The sequence below is a fragment of the Diabrotica virgifera genome, chromosome 8, assembly GCF_917563875.1.
Source record: "Diabrotica virgifera virgifera chromosome 8, PGI_DIABVI_V3a".
Lineage (NCBI taxonomy): Eukaryota > Metazoa > Arthropoda > Insecta > Coleoptera > Chrysomelidae > Diabrotica > Diabrotica virgifera.
Window position 1 is genome coordinate 20,242,928 of NC_065450.1, and position 18,461 is coordinate 20,261,388.

The window sequence follows — 18,461 nt, forward strand, 5'->3', positions numbered from 1 at the left end:
CCTGTATATTAGAAAATACTGTTAAATTATAGTCCTATCTGTGGCACATGTTTTACCTAAATAACTTTTTTCGTATATCTTACGACAAACGAGTAATTGGACTAGCCCACACTAATGCCCCACCCTGTATACAAAATAACCATAAAACCATCCTGCCTCTTTGTATATAGACTTATATTAAGATTCTTGAAACATGTGCAAAATGGCATGACTTAGAAAATCGTTGACTTTTTCACGAATTTTCTTACAAATCTAGGACTCCTGCCGTCTTACAAGAACCGTTTAACCTTCCTGCCGAGTACCGAAAAGTTATTGATTGTATTTGAGTATTATAACTTTTTAAAGGCAGGACTTAAAAAATCACGGAATCAGGGTGCAAATTTTCCGCAGAATTTTCCAAGGGACAAGTATACTTAAACATTAGGAGACGTCATGCCAATATTTTTTTTGATCATTTTGAAATAAATATGTTTAGTTTATTAAGTTGACAGGACTTAGAAAATCATGAAAATTTCATTATTTTCCTTACATGTTTGTATACATATATACTCCGTTACCCCGTTTGCAACCCTCCTGCCCAAAAAATTTTCTTCATAAAATCGATAGTATCCTGTCTATCTACGGATATGGCAGGACTTAGAAATTCATCGCAAAACCCTATTTTTATTTTTTGGGAAAATCTAATTTTCACAGGAAAATGTCACAGGAAATTTGTGGATGTTTCCACAGATTGTAAGTACATCGTCTACCCTTCCAGTATTGCAAAAGGCAGGACTTAGAAAATCGTGGCTGAACTTCTGTATAATATCTCCCATCGCTGGGGATCATTTTACGCTATTGATTGATGGACTCAACATTAAACATGAGATAAGACCTATAAAGCTAAATATAGAACGGTAATAAATAAATTAAAAAATAGTCTCAACAAAAAAGTTAGTATTGTTAAGATTTAATACAACACTAAGGTTGAGAAATACAAAACTATCGAGTGAATTACATAAATAAATTATTAGATAATATTTTTAGTAATATATCTTACCTTTATGGAAATAGTGATACAAGTGTAAATTTTTCACAAATTGAGTTACCAACACTACGATATTACTAATACTCGTCTTTGTCTGGGGACCCAAAGTAAGAATTGCAACTCTTCCTTTATTTAACTGAAATATTATAATCAAAAATGAATAACCATTTTAAATTTCGTTGCAACACGAAACTACAGCCGCATCGTATTCTAGTTCAATCAGAGAGTGCAGCAAGCACCTCTACCGGTTTCGAAACTTATTAGTCTCTCATCAGGAGGCACATATGCTGCCCTCTCTGACCCAACCAGGACAAACACCGGCGTGCAGTCACGGATTGCAACGAACGAAATGGCAGGGATGCCCTAGCGGCAGCTTAGCAAAAGACTAAGTTTTCAATCTAATGCACACAAAATAACACTAAAAATATTACTCTACATCAATCATTGTTTTCAACCTGGTAGGATGTAGAGCAGTGATTCCTAAAGTGGTCCAGGTGGACCCCCAGTGGTCCACGAGGGGCTCAACGGGGGTCTACGTTGGCGTGAAATAAAAATGGGGGTTCACAAGTTGTAAGTGGGGTTCCACGAAAATTTTATAGATATTTGGTATTTTTAAACAAATTTCCATTTTTTTCGTAATACATATGGGTGGTTCGCCAAAATAAGCGGCATATTGTGTAACTCGCTTTTTTCTTAAGTCCTTTACATACTGTGTTTCAAATTGTGTTGCCAAAGTTAAGTTATACAATAGATGAATGTACGCCACTTAACATTAATTTAAAAAAAAAAGTATTTTTACAAACATTCTATGCAATTTTAATGTCAAAATATCAACTCCGAGGCTGTAACCCACCTTGGTTTTTGATGTGTTTTATAGTATTACACACTGAAAAGTTACAAAAGTGCAGATTATTTTATCAATAATTAATTGAAAACCCAATGTTATTTAAAACTGTCAAATTAATAATTTTCATTTTTAAAATTAAACCATAAAAATCTACTACTAAAAACTGTAACCAACTTTGTGCATCAACACCGAGGCCTCATGAAAATATATGAAAATTTAGGCCAAACTGCACTATACTGTATGGCAGGCAGCTTGAAAAGAGAGGAACGCTTCAGTCTAACCCAAATTGTGGAAGAAAGTGGACGAACATATATCGTTAAGCGATAGAAAATTTTTCAAGGTGTCTTAAGCTAAGCGTATGTTTTTATACAGTCAACACCGAAGCCTTCATAAAAGCTTAACTTTGCTAATTTGTTAATATGTTTTTCTTCTAAGTATGCGCTATAAAGTTTTTTTGACACACGATGAATAAAGCAGAATTATTTTTAATATTTTGTAGAAAGTAGAATTAAAAATGTATGAAATCATCAACACCGAAGCAATCAACTCCGAAGCCCAGTCGTGCCTCGGAGTTGACGAACGTGCCTCGGAGTTGTTTAAAGTGTGTGAATGGTCATTCTTAAACTAAAAAATACAATTTTTTAGTCTGATATAGGAAAAGGCTTACTGGGTAAGCTGTCAAGTTGTTTCGGTCGGTTTGGTAATTTTCTTCTTTTTATAGAAAATGGCTCGTATACACTGGAGTATGACGGAAAAATGAAGGCGAAAACACCCAAAATCGTTAAATAAAGATTTTATGAAAGAAAGTAATTTTTTATGCACCTATGCTTATTTCTGTAAGAATATATCATTTTGGGTAGTCTTCTCTAATGTTGACAAAAGAGACATCTGCTGTCTATGTAGGCACATTATGTGAAAACATGGAGCTTATGTGTGGAAGCGGATAACAAATAATTATGTTGACATGGAGAAAATGGAGAAAAGACAGAAGAATGTGTAGAAAGGAAATGCCAAGATTGTGTTTAAAAGCAGATTAGATTTTTGAAGTTTAACGGAAAAGACACGGCTACATATTGGAAAGTTTTGTCAACACGAAGGCCGGTCTAAATCAACTCCGACGCAATTGATATTTTACCTATTTTTCATGATTTTCTGTAGTACTTTATATCAAAATGGAAGTGTTTTGTATAGTTTTATTACATACCAGTTTTTATTTAATTGTTACGATCATAAATTTCAATTAACAGAGAATTACGTCAACACCGTGGACACTTGTCAACACCGAAGTCACATTTCCGTTTTTCGGAAAATATTTAAAAATGATCTCTGCTGGTATCATGGGTAAGTTGAATAGCTCATTTTATAAAATATATTTAAAAATGAAGTAATTCTAAACCATGTTTTAAATTAAATTTCTCTACCTCGAAATTGCCGTCTATTTTGGCGAATCACCCATATATCAATGGAAATCAATGAAAAATATAGTTTTACAATATAAAAAAACGCGTGGAATGATATCAGAGTCAAAAATATAGGCGTCTACTTTAAGTACAATTAACTCGGAAAATATCGACCGTACGAAATAAATGGTTAAAAAAAATTGTAATAATTATTGTAAACACGATTTATTTGGAACAATTTCATAAAATTTTTGTCGAAAAGTTAAAAATGGCGGATATATTGAACAAAAACCACTGCTATCAAACCAATCAGGTCTTATGCTCGCGCCTTTACCGCATATGTACTACCTGAAATATTGATTTTAGCAAAAAAATGAACGAGATTAAAATTGTATAAAATTTAATTCTGTTCATTTTTGTATAGGTAAATTTTTGTTATAAAACTAATAATAAACGAGATAATTCAATAATTATGCTCTAATTGTCACTATTTCCCCCCCCCCCCCATAACTCGGAAAATATCGACGGCACAACAAATTTATAATAAAAGTAATTATTTATAGGAAATCATATTTTCAACAATTTCAGTTCTTACACTTTGTGTCGGAAAGTTGGAAAAACGCAATGGCAGAATTCATTCGCGATTTTAAATTTACACTACTATTGACCCCCTTAAGCTCAGAAAAAGAGAATCTTGCTTGGGTATGCCAACCCAAAAAATGCTTACCCGAGTGGACTATAATTTTGACTCTGATATTAGTGCATGTAACTTTTCTTGCATTGTAAAACTATACAAATTATTTTAACAACTTAAAGTCCTGTGTTTTGACTATCTCTGGTCAAATTTTCAGCCAAATAGAAGAACATGTATTTTGGGAATGGAGGTAAATGTAAAAACAGTATTCTACAGTTTTTCTACCCTAAAATTTGATCACAAACATGTTTTAAATAAAGAAACTTGTTATAATACTTAATAATCACATTTTTGAGTCTCTTCTTTTAAAACGTTATTTTTTCCATTGATACTTTACGATAAAAAATGCAAATAAATTCCAAATCACTGTAAAACCGCTTGGAATGATATTTTGAGAAAAAAAGACGGTTCGACCTTCATTAATGTCTTATTTTTTCCACTTAAATTCCCCCCAACCCCATTCAAATTTCTAGACCCGCCACTGACGTGCACAGCTACGAAATACCACTTCTGCTGGGTGTTCACCGAAACCAGTAAATTTTTTAAACTGGTCTACGAGAAAAGGTAGTTTGGGAACCTCTGATGTAGAGTTTTATTTTTAGTGTTATTTTGTGTGCTATTAGATTGAAAACTTAATCTTTTGAATTATTATAGTTTTTATTGACAAATAAATAAAACTTTATTGATTTATAAAACTAAATAAACCAATAAACTGTCACTGTCATTGAAAATTATAAACGTCAAAATTCATAAACTATCAAAGACATTCTATATTGTTTATCCTTGTTTAACTTATTGTGGCCAATTTTATGGAAAAGCGGCTTAATTTTGTGATACTAGTTTCTGTGAGTTAAAAAGACACAGTATACGCTCTGAGCTCCGCTGGTGTCGCTCCTAGTGGATTATAATTCAACTTTTACCGGTAATTTTTAAATTAATTATTAAATCGATATCGCTTAATATTTACAACGCTAAAAAGTAATTAAATTGTAAAAGATTTTTTTAAGATTTTGCTAATTAGTCCAGAGAAATAAGATTTTTCTCGTGACACATCCCCCTCCAGGCCGAAACAAAATTTTTTGAGCAGTATGAACATCTATATTAATAACCTATATGTTTCCTGCAGCCGATTTTGATGATTTACATAGTTATAAACAAATGAAGATCAAAAAACGCTAAATTTTCGCTTTTTTCGTCTATTACTAAAAAGTGAAGCATTTTAAACGAATTTGAGAGTAAGAAGCTAATAAATCATATAAAAATCTTCAATATGGCGTTCACTGCATATCTATATCCTTATTTGTTGCTTAGAAAATTGCAAAATAAATCATAAATTTTGAGATTTTATAAATGTTCATAACTTATGTAAAAATTAAGTTATAACTTTCTTATTTCACAGAATACTGAGACTTCTGGTGTTTAAATTATATTCTAAATTTCAAAGCAATTGGTTAAATAGTTTAAAAGTTATTTAATTTGTTTTTCCCAAATTAATGTTCCTTGCGACACTATAAGTCAGAAAACGATGAGGTTATAGTAATACTTCTGAAAGTTTATGAAAGAAGAAGATTTATGCTATTAACTTAATTTAAAAAAAAATTACAAAAAATAATTCTAAACAGTGTAAAATTATTTTGCAAGAACATGTCGATTTTTTGCTTATAAACAATTAGAATAACTTTTTAACCGTTACCTGCAGAAAAGTTATTTTTCCATACTTAGAAAGACTGAATTTTTATACACATTTATAAAGAAAAACAATTGTCATAGCACAATTAGGGACGAAGTTAGCACCCTTCTTTTTTAATTCACAGCAGCTTTGTTTATAACAACTAAGACATAAAATTAGCCGCATTTGAAAGATCATACTTCAAAGTTTTAACTTACCAAGTATACAAAAGATTTCCTTTCAAGGAAATCGTCCACAAACTTTAAAAATATGGCCCTTAAAATCGGCCGGCGTTGAAACTTGGGATAGCGATGAGAGGGGGGAAGGAGCTGTTAACTGTTTCTCTGGTTCTCGATTATTTATTTCGTTGTTTCTTTTTTTAATTTGTATGTACTTTTTACATACATTACGAATAGGCGTTATTTAAATAAACTAATTGTTATATACACCATCAAATTTGTTTAAACAATTTTTTTTCAATTTTTTAAATAATATTTGATGTAACTTTTATTGTAAAATGTACATATTAGTTATACAGGGCGTAACAAAAATATAGGCCATAAATTAAATCACATATTCTGGGACCAAAAATAGATCGATTGGACCTAACTTACCTTAATACAAATGTGCACATAAAAAAGTTATAGCCCTTTGAAGTTACAAAATGAAAATCGATTTTTTCCAATATATCGAAAACTATTAGAGATTTTTTATTGAAAATGGACATGTATCATTCTCATGATAGGAAGATCTTAAAGAAAAACTGTAGTGAAATTTGTGCATCCCATAAAAATTTTATGGGGGTTTTGTTCCCTTAAACCCCCCAAACTTTTGTCTACGTTCCAATTAAATTATTATTGTGGCACCATTACTTAAACTCACTGCTTTAAAACTTTTTTTGCTTCTTAGTATTTTTCGATAAGGCAGTTTTTATCGAGTTGCGGCTTCTTTTTTAATATGTTTATATAAAAATTTTATGGGGGTTTTATTCCTTTACACCCCCAAATGTTTGTGTACGTTTCAATTAAACTATTATTGCGGTGCCATTAGTTAAACACAATGTTTCTAAAACTTTTTGTCTCTTAGTATTTTTTCGATAAGGCACCTTTTATCAAGATGTGGCTTCTTTTTTAATATGGTTCAAAATATGCCTAAAAATGTAAATTATAAATAAATTTTCATACGATTACCAAGTCTCCATAATCGTACTTAACCATATTTACAAATATGTGGTGGATTTAAATAATATTCAAAATATTTCAATAAAAACTGACTTTTCGAAAAAGTACTGAGAGGCAAAAAAGTTTTAAAAACATTGTGTTTAACTAATACCACAAAAATAATTTAATTGGAACGTACACAAAAAGACACTCCGTAAAATTTTTATGGGGTGTCAAAATTTTACTATAATTTTTTTGTAAGATGCTCTTGCCATAAAAATACCACATGTCTATCTTCAATAAAAAGTCTCGCGGAATTTTCGATATATTGGACAAAATCGATTTTCATTTTGTAACTTCAAAGGGCTGTAACTTTTTTTATGTGCATATTTATACTAAGGTAAGATAGGTTCAATCGAAGGATTTTTGGTTCCAGAATATGCGATTAAATTTATGACCTGTATTTTTGTTACGCCTTGTAATTAATATATACTAATCCTATTCAATTATTCCTAAATCTAACATTGGCTTATAATATTGAATTGAAGATAAAAAATCTCAAATAAACTAAGTTTTATTTCTTGATAAACATGCTACTAGAAAACGAAAAATGAAATATAACAAAATTAGAGAGAGGATAAAAAGAACAAAATTATTTTCAGAAATTTTCTACAACATTGTATTAATTGTATCTTACAAGATTGAAAGTTATAATTTTAAGATTGCAAAAAAGCAAAAATTAAGATATTTCATACATTTTGGTATTATAACAAGACTATTAAAATAAAATTAAAGGAGATTTATTTAGGAATACTTGTATTTTTATGAAAAACGTAACAATTATCAGTTACCTATTTATTATAAGTTATTGTAAAGTCAAGTGCATATGATCCAATCCTATGATTGCCAACAAAGTCATCCTAAAAATATCGTAGAAGAATTTCCAAAAATTGTTTACACAATTTACATAGTTATTTAAATAACCACTTTATTAACAAAAAAACATATCCGTAACGTACGCAAAGAGTACATACAGATTAAAAAAAAGAAACTCCAAAATAGATAATAGAGAAAGATAGAGGTTTTGGTTATCGAAGTCCATAAACTATTTATATCTCTGTACTAACAAGTACTCGGTGCAACCAGTTTTGCAAGAGTAGATAGTTTATTTTAATAAAATATCTGGTATAAAGATATTCCATGGGCAGGGGGGGGGGCGTGGCCCCCCTAGCTTTTCGGGTGCTATTAACTATATATGGTTATCCAAAGTATACAAAATATAATGTGCAACATCTTCACGTCTGCCCCCCCTGAAAATTTTTATATGGGCGCCCGTGTATAAAGAAGATCTGTTGATCGGATTGATACTAACGGTTCTTAGCTTAATTTCCAACCCCAATCAATTACGTTTATCTCTTGTTTGGTGGTTCTGTAACTTCAGTTTTTCATTCATCTAATAGCATGTTTACCAAAAAATAGTGTACCAAAATCTCATTTGAGATTTTCTGATTTCCATAGACCAATACTATTTTTAGAAACAATTGAATGGGATAATTTGTTTTTTCATACTTTAAATTATTACTAAGTTTAATAAAAAACTATGTATTATTATATTATTCATAAATATTCATGCTTTGTGATTAAAATTACTTAAAGTATTATAAAAAAAATTGAAAAAAAAAAAAGTTTAAACAAATTTGATGGTGTATATAACAATTAATTTATTTAAATAATGGATACTCGTACTGTACGCAAAAAGTACATACAAATTAAAAAAAGATACGTCGAAATCCATAGGCGAGAACAAGAGATAAAGCTAATAGTTCCTTCCCCCTTCTCATCGTTCTCCCAAGTTTCAAAACCGGCCGATTTTAAGGCTCACATTTTGAAGCTTTGTGTAAGATTTGTTTGTAAGTTTATATTTTTTATATTTGGTACATTAAAGCGGAGGTAGGGCGGAGGATGCTCTAAAGCTGTAGAGAAAGCAAATCCTCTAGGAGAAGGAATACTCCAAAATCAAACCCTGGTCCTCCAGGTCGGGGGTTGAGGCATCGGGTTAACTCCCCGTTACTCGGAAAAATTCAAACTGTTAAAAAACCTAGCGAAACGCCTCGGAATCGATTGATTATAAAACGACGACACATGCTACGGAAAAGGATGACGAATATTGGAACTTGGAACGTACAAGGGTTTAAACAAAAAATAAATGAAGTAATACACGAAATAAATAGACTGAACATAGACATCGCAGTGATTACCGAAACAAAACGAAAGGGTCAAGGATCAGAAAATATCGGAGAATATGATTACTTCTACAGCGGGGTACCAAAGGAGAAAAGAGCACAACAAGGTGTAGGTATACTTATACGCAAGAAACTAAGGAGATTCATAACTGCTTGGGAAGCCATCAGCGAAAGGCTCATAAAAATGAATTTAACTATCAAAGGAAAAAAGATTACGATTATTGGAGTATATGCAGTAAACGATGATGCACTGGTGAATATTAAGGACGACTTTTTTGAAAAGCTACATTCAGAAATTGCAAATATCGGCAGATCACGAGAAATTATAATCTTGGGGGACCTAAACAGTAGAACAGGCAAGAAACAGCACAATAAAGTCATAGGCCAATATGGTGAAGAAGCTATAAATGACAATGGTACTAGGCTAATAGCCTTATGCGAACAAAATGATATGAAAATCACAAACGGATTCTTCCAACACCGAGATATCCATAAATATACATGGACACAAAATACCCGAGGGCTGAAATCAATCATAGACTATACAATCATAAGACAAAAGACTAAATTGATCGTACAGGATGTGCGGGTATATAGAGGAGCCACTTGCGGCAGTGACCACCATCTATTAAAAACAAAGCTCACAATAGGAATAGATAGAGCAAGAGATTTAAAAGAAGCTGCAGCGGAAATAGAAAAATTAACAGAAAAGAAATACAACCTAAACAGCTTAGAACAAGAAAGCGTGAGGGATTTATACAGGAGTAGATTAGATAAAAAGTTAGAAACCATGCAATTTACCAGCAATGAAGAGCATTATCATTATATAAAAACATGTCTTCAGGAAGCAGCAACAGAGGCCCTCGGACTCCAAATAAAAAACCACAGAAAAACTCCGTATTGGTGGGACGAAGAAATAGAACAAGAGATTAAAAATAAAAGAGAGAAGTATAAAAAATTTCTGAACACAAGGACCGACGCCGATAAGGTAGAATACAAGAGGGTCCAAGCTAAAGTGCAAAAAATGATATGCCAAAAGAAGAATGAGGCTTGGGAGCAAAAGTGTAACATGATTAACACACATTTAGGAGGACGGAGAAGTACAGAAAGTTGGAAAGTATTAAAATCGCTACGACAGGAAAAGAAAAGAGATATAATATCAGCAATCACACCGGATCAATGGGACGAATATTTTGAAAAACTCCTAAATGAGGACAGAGCGGAATTTTTAAATAACAGTGATACCAGCAATGTAAATATCTTAGCCTCACCATTACGGGTAACAACAAAAGAAGTAGAAGAAGTATGTAAGCTTTTAAAAAATAACAAAGCACCAGGACCAGGGAACATACCAGCTGAACTAATAAAATATGGCACAACAAAATTATATGAAAACCTGGCTAAACTCTTTCAAAGATGCATCAACGGAGCGGAAATCCCAGAAGAATGGAAGACATCATGGATATCCACCATACATAAAAAAGGCAGACGGGATCAATGTGACAACTACAGAGGCATCGCTGTAACGAACTCGATCAGCCGAATATACGGAAAACTGATTAAAAATAAAATCGAAAACGAATATAAAGATATAGAAGCTGAAGAACAGGCAGGATTCAGGGCAGGGAGATCAACGGTTGACCATCTGTTTTGTATTACACAGATTATTGAGAAGAAACTGGCCGTCAACCAGGAGGTGCATCTGTTATATGTGGACTTAAGAAAAGCGTATGATAGCATCCCACAAAACAAATTATGGGAAGCATTAGAGAAAACCAATATAAGCGCAAATTTAATAACAGCGACGAAACAATTGTATACCAAAACTGCATCAAGGGTGAAAGTTGGAAGCAGGCTATCGAGAGGATTCCAAATTAGCAAAGGCCTAAAACAAGGGTGCTGCCTTTCACCGACATTATTTAAGATCTACCTCGAACAAACTCTAAAACTTTGGAAACGCAAATGCAAAAACATGGGATTACCGATCAGCAACAATACAATATACACTTTGTCATTTGCAGACGACCAACTTGTACTAGCGCAAGACTACGATGATATAGAATATATGACAAGGAAATTAATAGAGGAGTACAAAAAAGGTGGTTTGGAAATAAACATAAAGAAGACCGAATATATGTGTATCGGTGGGACACAGCAGGACCTTACACTGGGGAATGGCGAAATTATTAAACATTGCGACGCATATAAATACCTTGGTATGACCATCACACAAGAAGGAAGCGTAGACCGGACGATAGAAGAAAGAAACAACCAGGGAAGAAAAGCAATTACCCTTCTCAATAGCATCCTCTGGGACCAGTCAATATCAAACAACAACAAACATAGAATATACAATACAATTGTTAAGAGTATAATCACTTACAGCAGTGAAGTATGGCAAATAAAAGAAAGATACAAGAGAAAACTTGAAGCAACAGAAATGGATTTCTGGAGGCGCTCAGCAGGAAAATCAAGATTAGAAAGGGTAACCAACAACAGAATTAGGGAAATAATGAATGTGAAACACACAATAGTAGATGACATTAGTACCAAACAGCTTAGATGGTATGGACACGTACAAAGAATGTCCGAAGAACGACTCCCGAAACAAATCCTAACGTGGACCCCTCATGGTAGACGAAAAAGAGGAAGACCCCGCCTGAGTTGGAGAGAAGGCATAAATCGAGAAATGAGAGAAAGAGAATTGGATGAAGACCTTTGGATGGACCGAAGTGAATGGCGACTAGGCATCGGAAGACGTAGGAGAACGTTTTAAAACCGATATATATATATATATATATATATATATATATATATATATATATATATATATATATATATATATATATATATATATATATACATTAAAGCTCTGAAGTATGTTCTTTCAAATGTGACTGATCTGATTTCGTAATTGTTATAAAGAAAGCTGCTGTGACTTAAAAAAAAGGGTAGGGGGCAACTTCATCCCTAATTGTCCTAGGACAATTTTTTCTTTTTTAAATTTGTATAAAAATTCAGTCATTCCAAATATGAAAAAATAATTTTTCTACGGGTAATGGTTAAAAAGTTATTCTAATTGTTTTTAAGCAAAAAATCGACATGTCCTTCCAAATAATTTTGCGATACTTAGAATTATTTTCGTCATTTTTTTTAAATTAAATTATTAGCATAAATCATCTTCATTCATAAACTATCCAAACTATTACTGTAATTTCATCATTTTCTGACTTACAGTGTTGCAAAAAAAATTAATTTGGGATAAACAAATTAAATAACTTTTAAACTATTTGACCAATTGTAATAAAATATAGTGTATAATTTAAGCACCAGAAGTCCCAGCATTCCATGTAATAAGAAGGTTCTAAGTTAATTTTTACATAACTTATGAATATTTATAAAAACTCAAAATTTATGAATTATTTTGCAATTTTCTAATCAACCAATAAGGATAGACATATTCAGCGGACGCCATATTGAAGTTTTTTATACGATTTATGAGTTTCTTACTCTCAAATTTGTTTAAAATGCTTAACTTTTTGGTTATAGACGAAAAAACTAAAATTTACCGTTTTTTGATCTTCATTTGTTTATAACTATGTATATCATCAAAATCGGCTGCAGGAAACATATAGGTTATTAATATAGATGTCCATACTACTCAAAAAATTTGGTTTCGGCCTGGAGGGGGTTGTGTCACCAACATGATATTTTTTTTTCCTTATTTCTCTGAACTAAATCATTTTGACGTTCTATTGATGAAATATTAATTTCTTACTTCGGATACTTTCACAATTATCGTGTAGATGGCGCTAAGATTAATTTATAATTATATATTACGGAACATTAAAAAAACGTAAATTGAGTATTTAAAACGTATATTTTTAAAGAATATTTAAGGTAAAAATATATACCACAGCTTTGGCCAAATAATTAATGTTTTTAATTTTAATTGTAAATTAATCACTTTGATATTTATGTCAAATTTCCAGTAAACGTTTACAGACTTGTCACTACTGGCGCTCGTGAATTTATAAATATCCCCTCTACGTACGAGCTCACAGCGTATAGAAAGTAATTCTTTAAAAATTTCATGCATGGGAAAATAGACTAAGAGCCGGGATAGGTGAAATTTGCTAGTCATTTTAGGCACGATAAAAGTCTATAACTTAAATAGTAGAACCTAAAAGAAAACGTTTGAACACTGTGCCGTCACTTTTCAGTGGCACATGCGTCGAGAGTGGCGCATCAAACTTTCCACTTTTGGACCGGATAAATAAATTATTTATAAATTGACGGCATTAAGACGCAAGGAAGATATTAAAAATATAAGATAAAAAAACTATATGCCGTACAAATATTGGTTCTGCAGCGTTAAAAAAAATTTCATTTTTCGCATATTTTCATTGATAAAAAAATTATAGGAGACTGTACGGCGTGTATGATTTTAAGTAAATATATTTATTTCACAACTATATTTTACTATGCCGTACAAATTCACGGGCCCAAATTCAGTTTTAACCCAAGTATTTTTGAAAAATTTAAACGCAGAATGAAAGATTACGTTATTAGCGAGGGCCGAAAGTCCTTGAGAACTTCTATAATGTTTATTTTAATTAATAAGTTACAGGGGTGAAAAACTAAGAGAAAATTTAGTGTGATTTTTAATTTCAAATATCTCATTCAAAGTAAACTTTTTATTTATTCTAAGGGACTTTCGGCCCTCGGTAATAATTTAGTCTTTCATTCTGCGTTTAAATTTTTCAAAAATATTTATTAGTTTTTTCAGGATTCGAAAAAAATTAACACAATGCCGTGGAATATTTTCCAAATCTATCTTTGTCTTACAACGCACTCAGCCGAATATAATATTGTCAGCATATACTGTCAGTCAGACACTGACAATCAGTGACAATTTTAAATATTTGACATTGCATTGGGAATATTTTGAGTTATTGATTAAATATTATTGATATATAGTGTATTTGATAAATAATTAATTTAAGACGTGAACTTAATAAAAAGTTATTTATTGTGTATTATTTGTGGGAGATCCAAGCCGAGAATACGTCAGGATAATATATTCTGTGATCCAAGTATTTTGTTGTTAAAGATGTTCAAAATTGTAAGCGTAACATAACAATATATTATTAAAAAATCACTTTAACACTTTTCCTCTTTTCTCGATTGAGTATTTGTTTTTTGTTGTACAAATAAATTATTACAATCACTGAATACACAGTTAGTGAAAAAATTATCACATTTATTAACTGAATTAATAATTTGCAATTATAAAAATAACAGTTATCCAAGAACATTCAAAAGCCATCTCTTTAAATTAATGATGACATTTTGAAGGAGAATGACATTCTAGTAATGTTTACATATCCATACCAGTGTGAATTTTACTACACGTAATTTGCCGTGTAAGGACAGAAAAAGTAGGGATACACGTAAAATATTTGCGAATTATGTACCCATAGCCTTAAAAAGCTAATCCCGTATAAATATTGTGGCACGATGAAGCAAAAAGCCTCCAAAATCGTTTGCATATTAACTGCAATAACTTTTTTCATGCATTGTTTTTAAATTTTTGTACGCGCGGCTACCTCACAATCTATTTTGTTTACTTTGACTTGCAAATTATTTTTCCACTTTCAATAACTTTCAATAAGGCCTTGTATATTTTTAAAATAATTCAACACAAGAAAGTGTTTAATACATAATAACCCGAAATTAAAAAATTAATATTAATTTTTATTTAACTTATACTTCTTTATGCGCGATTGGTTCTTCATCAAGAGAAAAGCAATTTCTTACGTTAGTACACATTTCGTATACACAAAGTACCTCTTTTTTATATAATAATATTGTGTAAATATAATAATATTATATATTATATTTATTATATATAATAATATTATTATTAATTAAAAAAAATAATCAACGATGAAAACCATTTTGCTAATGATTTTAGGCACCGTAAGAATATCTAACTTAAATAGTAAAACCTAAAAGAAAACGATGCGCGGGAATTCCGTTAAGATTTTTAAAATTCACTGCATCTAGGTACAGCTGCACTGGAGCTAGGTGGTGGCTAGCTTAAGTAAGTCCGGAGCAGTCCATTTGACGAACAAGGGGAGGTAGTCATACAGGAAATCGTAGGAGTCTTTGATATTTTGATATTATAATAATTACTTCCTGTATGACGACCTACCCTAGTTTTTTATTAAATAAATTAAATGGGTATTAAAATAAAATAAAAAACAAAAAAGGTATATTTTTTATAAAAAAGACCCATTAAATATGTGATAAAGATACGGATTTATAAAAGCGTAAACATCGTGAATTAGAGGGAAGATTTTGTGCCTTTTGTATTATATGCCCTTGAAATGTGTACAAGAGAGAAATTTCTACAGTTGGCCAGTTAATTAGTAAATACAGTTTTTTCCAGTAAAAGCAGACATACCCTACTTGTTAAGAAACCACAAGTTTAATAAGAGTAAAAAATTTCAAATTTTCTGAGAAAAATAATCTTTGTACTCTTATTTTATCAATGATGTAGCCAAGTAGAGATGATCTTAGATTTTTGAAGATATTCTTCTTTAGCGGCGAATCGATTGAGGGTAAAATTGTACATGAACCACGCGCCTGCGCACACTGACAGTATGTAGTTCTGACAGTATGTAGTTCATTTCTAATCTTTCAAGATAGGTATGTATGTATCTGTAACCGTGCAAATAAGTCATTAAAAGAATATATTAGTGGTTTTAGGAAATGTATTATTTATTATAATTCTTGTGTTTTTGGATTTGTGTTTCCCTGTAGTAAAATAATAAAATATGTAGGCATAACATTTTTACAGTTTGTCGCCGTGTTGTGTAATTATATCCGAAACTTACGTGTCAATTCAAGTGGCTCGATGGCGTAGTTGGCAGAGCGGTGGGACAGAGAACGGAAGCACACGGAAGGTCGCGGGTTCTAATCCTGGACGATTCATACTTTTTTTTTATTTTTCGTTATTTTAATAAAAAAATTTTGAAAGTGGTAGATAAGAAAGTTAGTTTAATTTTTAAATAAAATACAAATAACCTGTTAAGTATATTTACTTCGTTTAAATTACCTATATAATAGAAGAATATCTTCTTACGTGCGTACAAAGTACACACACATTCTTTTTTTTATAGTATTCAGGTCAAATTATACACAAATTCTTAAATTTTTTCCTTGCTCGCAAATAGCTTTAAAACGCCCTTTTTGAGGCTAAATTTACAAAGTTTTCCCGGGGCCTGACTCCCCTTCTGAATACCCCAGACTCCCGGAACATTGCGTACCGGAACCTATATTGTTACAAAAACAGCACTGCTCATTGCTATCATGTGTGCATAGAAAAAAGTGATATTGTGACGACGTGTGCTTTGCTCTGAGGGTGAGTACCACCCCTTCTCGGGGATGAAAAAACATACGTTCAAAATAATTCAGGAAATAAACTGACTAACTCTAAGCAACTTATGTTCTAGAGTATTTTCACTAACTCAATACTTTTCGAGCGAGTGAATATGTTCATTTTCGATAAAAACAAACCACGTTTTTAGACGGTTTTTCGCAAGTAACTCAAAAAGTAGGTATTTTATCGAAAAAAAATTCTTAGCAAAAATGTAGCTTATAAAAAACGAAAAAAGTAGTGTATTCACGAAGTATATAGATCCAGCAAAAGTAAAGTTGTAGCTCATGAAAAATAGGTTTTTATTCGTCAAATTCCAAATCGAATAATTCAACGTGAAATAACCAAAAAATTAAGCACTTTTCGGAGAAAACACATCGCAACTTTTTTAAAGGAATTTAAAAAAGCTTTATTTTTGTTTTTTTTTTAGTTACTAGCATCAAAAGTAAGAAAATTACACTCAAAATAAAGTTGGTCCCTTTTTTTGGTAAAAAAATTATCGCTTACAGTTAGTTACCGCTTCACAAGTTGCTTTACCTACGTATGTTTTGTTTATGTTATCTGTAAGTTTCATGGGTTGAAACTGCTTATTTTTGAAATGACAGTACATACTTGAAATGGTTTCTTTTAGGAACGAGTCACTAATCAGGAGTGTATGCAAATTTTGAACAGCCATTTCTTAACCAATTTTTATCTTAAAGAAAGACAAACATCCAAAATGTTCAGAAAACATAACCTACATTTTTTTCTTTGAAATGTTTGGTATTAGGTAGTAATAATTTTTACGTTATTTTGTAAAAAAAAGAAATTTCTTTCAAAACCAAAAAAATACTTTAAAACCAATTGTTTTTCAAAAATAAGCACTTTCAACCGATGGAACTTACCGATCATATAATTGATACATAAGTAAACTAACTTGTGAGGCGGTAACGATTAATTTTATTTATGATGCTAATTAGGAAGTAATTTGCACGATTTGTTTTACCAAAAAAAAAGGGACCAACTTTTTTTAGCGTAACTTGCTTACTTTTGATGCTAGATTTTTTTTAAGATGAAAGTAAAGCTTTTGTGAAACACTTTAAAGTTGTGATGAGATTTCCTCGACAATTGCTTCATTTTTTGTTTATTCCAGGTTGAAATATTCGATTTGAAATTTGACAAATAAGATCTTACTGTTCATTAACTACAACCAAATACTATTGACTGTAATACATCCAACTCCCACAGAAATCTGGAAGCACGATGCCATGCACTAGCGCCACTGTCGGCTTGAGTTGAACTACGTTTTGACAACGTAAAGTTTGACGTAAACATTCAAATTTAATTTTATAAATTTTTGAATAACGAACTAATTTTGCTAAATTAAATTAAAAAAAAATAGTTCAAACACTTATACAAAAATATTAATAAAGCAATTTTATAAATCTAAGGTTAGATTGCTCTGGTTATCCTACTCATAACGCTAGATGGCGCTATTTTTTGGCTTCCTTAAAATTAATGGGGAATGTCAAGAGTTGTATGTATTACAGTCTATAGTATTTGCTACAACTCGCTCTTACTGGGTCCACAGAATTGATACACACCCCATTTTTTTTTTCACTTTTTTTTGAGCTGTATTTTTGCTGAGAATATTTGGTTCGGTAAAATACTTACATACTGAGTTATTTGCGAAAAACCGTCCAAAATCGTGTTTGTTTTTTGTTGAAAATGAACATATTCACTCGTAAATAACTCGAAAATTATTGATTTAGTGAAAAAACTCTATAGAACAAAAGTTGCTTAGAATTAGTCGGTTTATCCACTTCCTGACTTATTTTGAACGTATGTTTTTTACCCCAAGAAGGGGTGGTACTCACCCTCAGTGCAAAGCACACATCGACACAATATCACTTTTTTTCTCTGACATGTTAGCTATATGTATACCAAATTTCATGTCAATCCAAGCAGTTCTTTAAAATTCGCAGCAAAAACCGTGAG

The 18,461-nt window shown here is 31.4% G+C and overlaps 1 protein-coding gene across 4 annotated transcripts in view; it reads right to left on the minus strand.

Annotated features, from left to right (window-relative positions):
* The window catches only part of LOC126889283 (uncharacterized), a 138,301-nt gene that overhangs the window by 113,582 nt on the left and 6,258 nt on the right, over positions 1 to 18,461 (minus strand). For 2 of the 4 annotated variants that reach the window (XM_050657405.1, XM_050657404.1), the window contains exon 2: positions 1,040 to 1,163. The exons of the other annotated variants lie outside the window; for them this stretch is intronic. The gene's annotated coding sequence lies outside the window, so the exon portion shown is untranslated. The remainder of the gene's footprint in view (positions 1 to 1,039; positions 1,164 to 18,461) is intronic. 4 annotated transcript variants of the gene reach the window in all.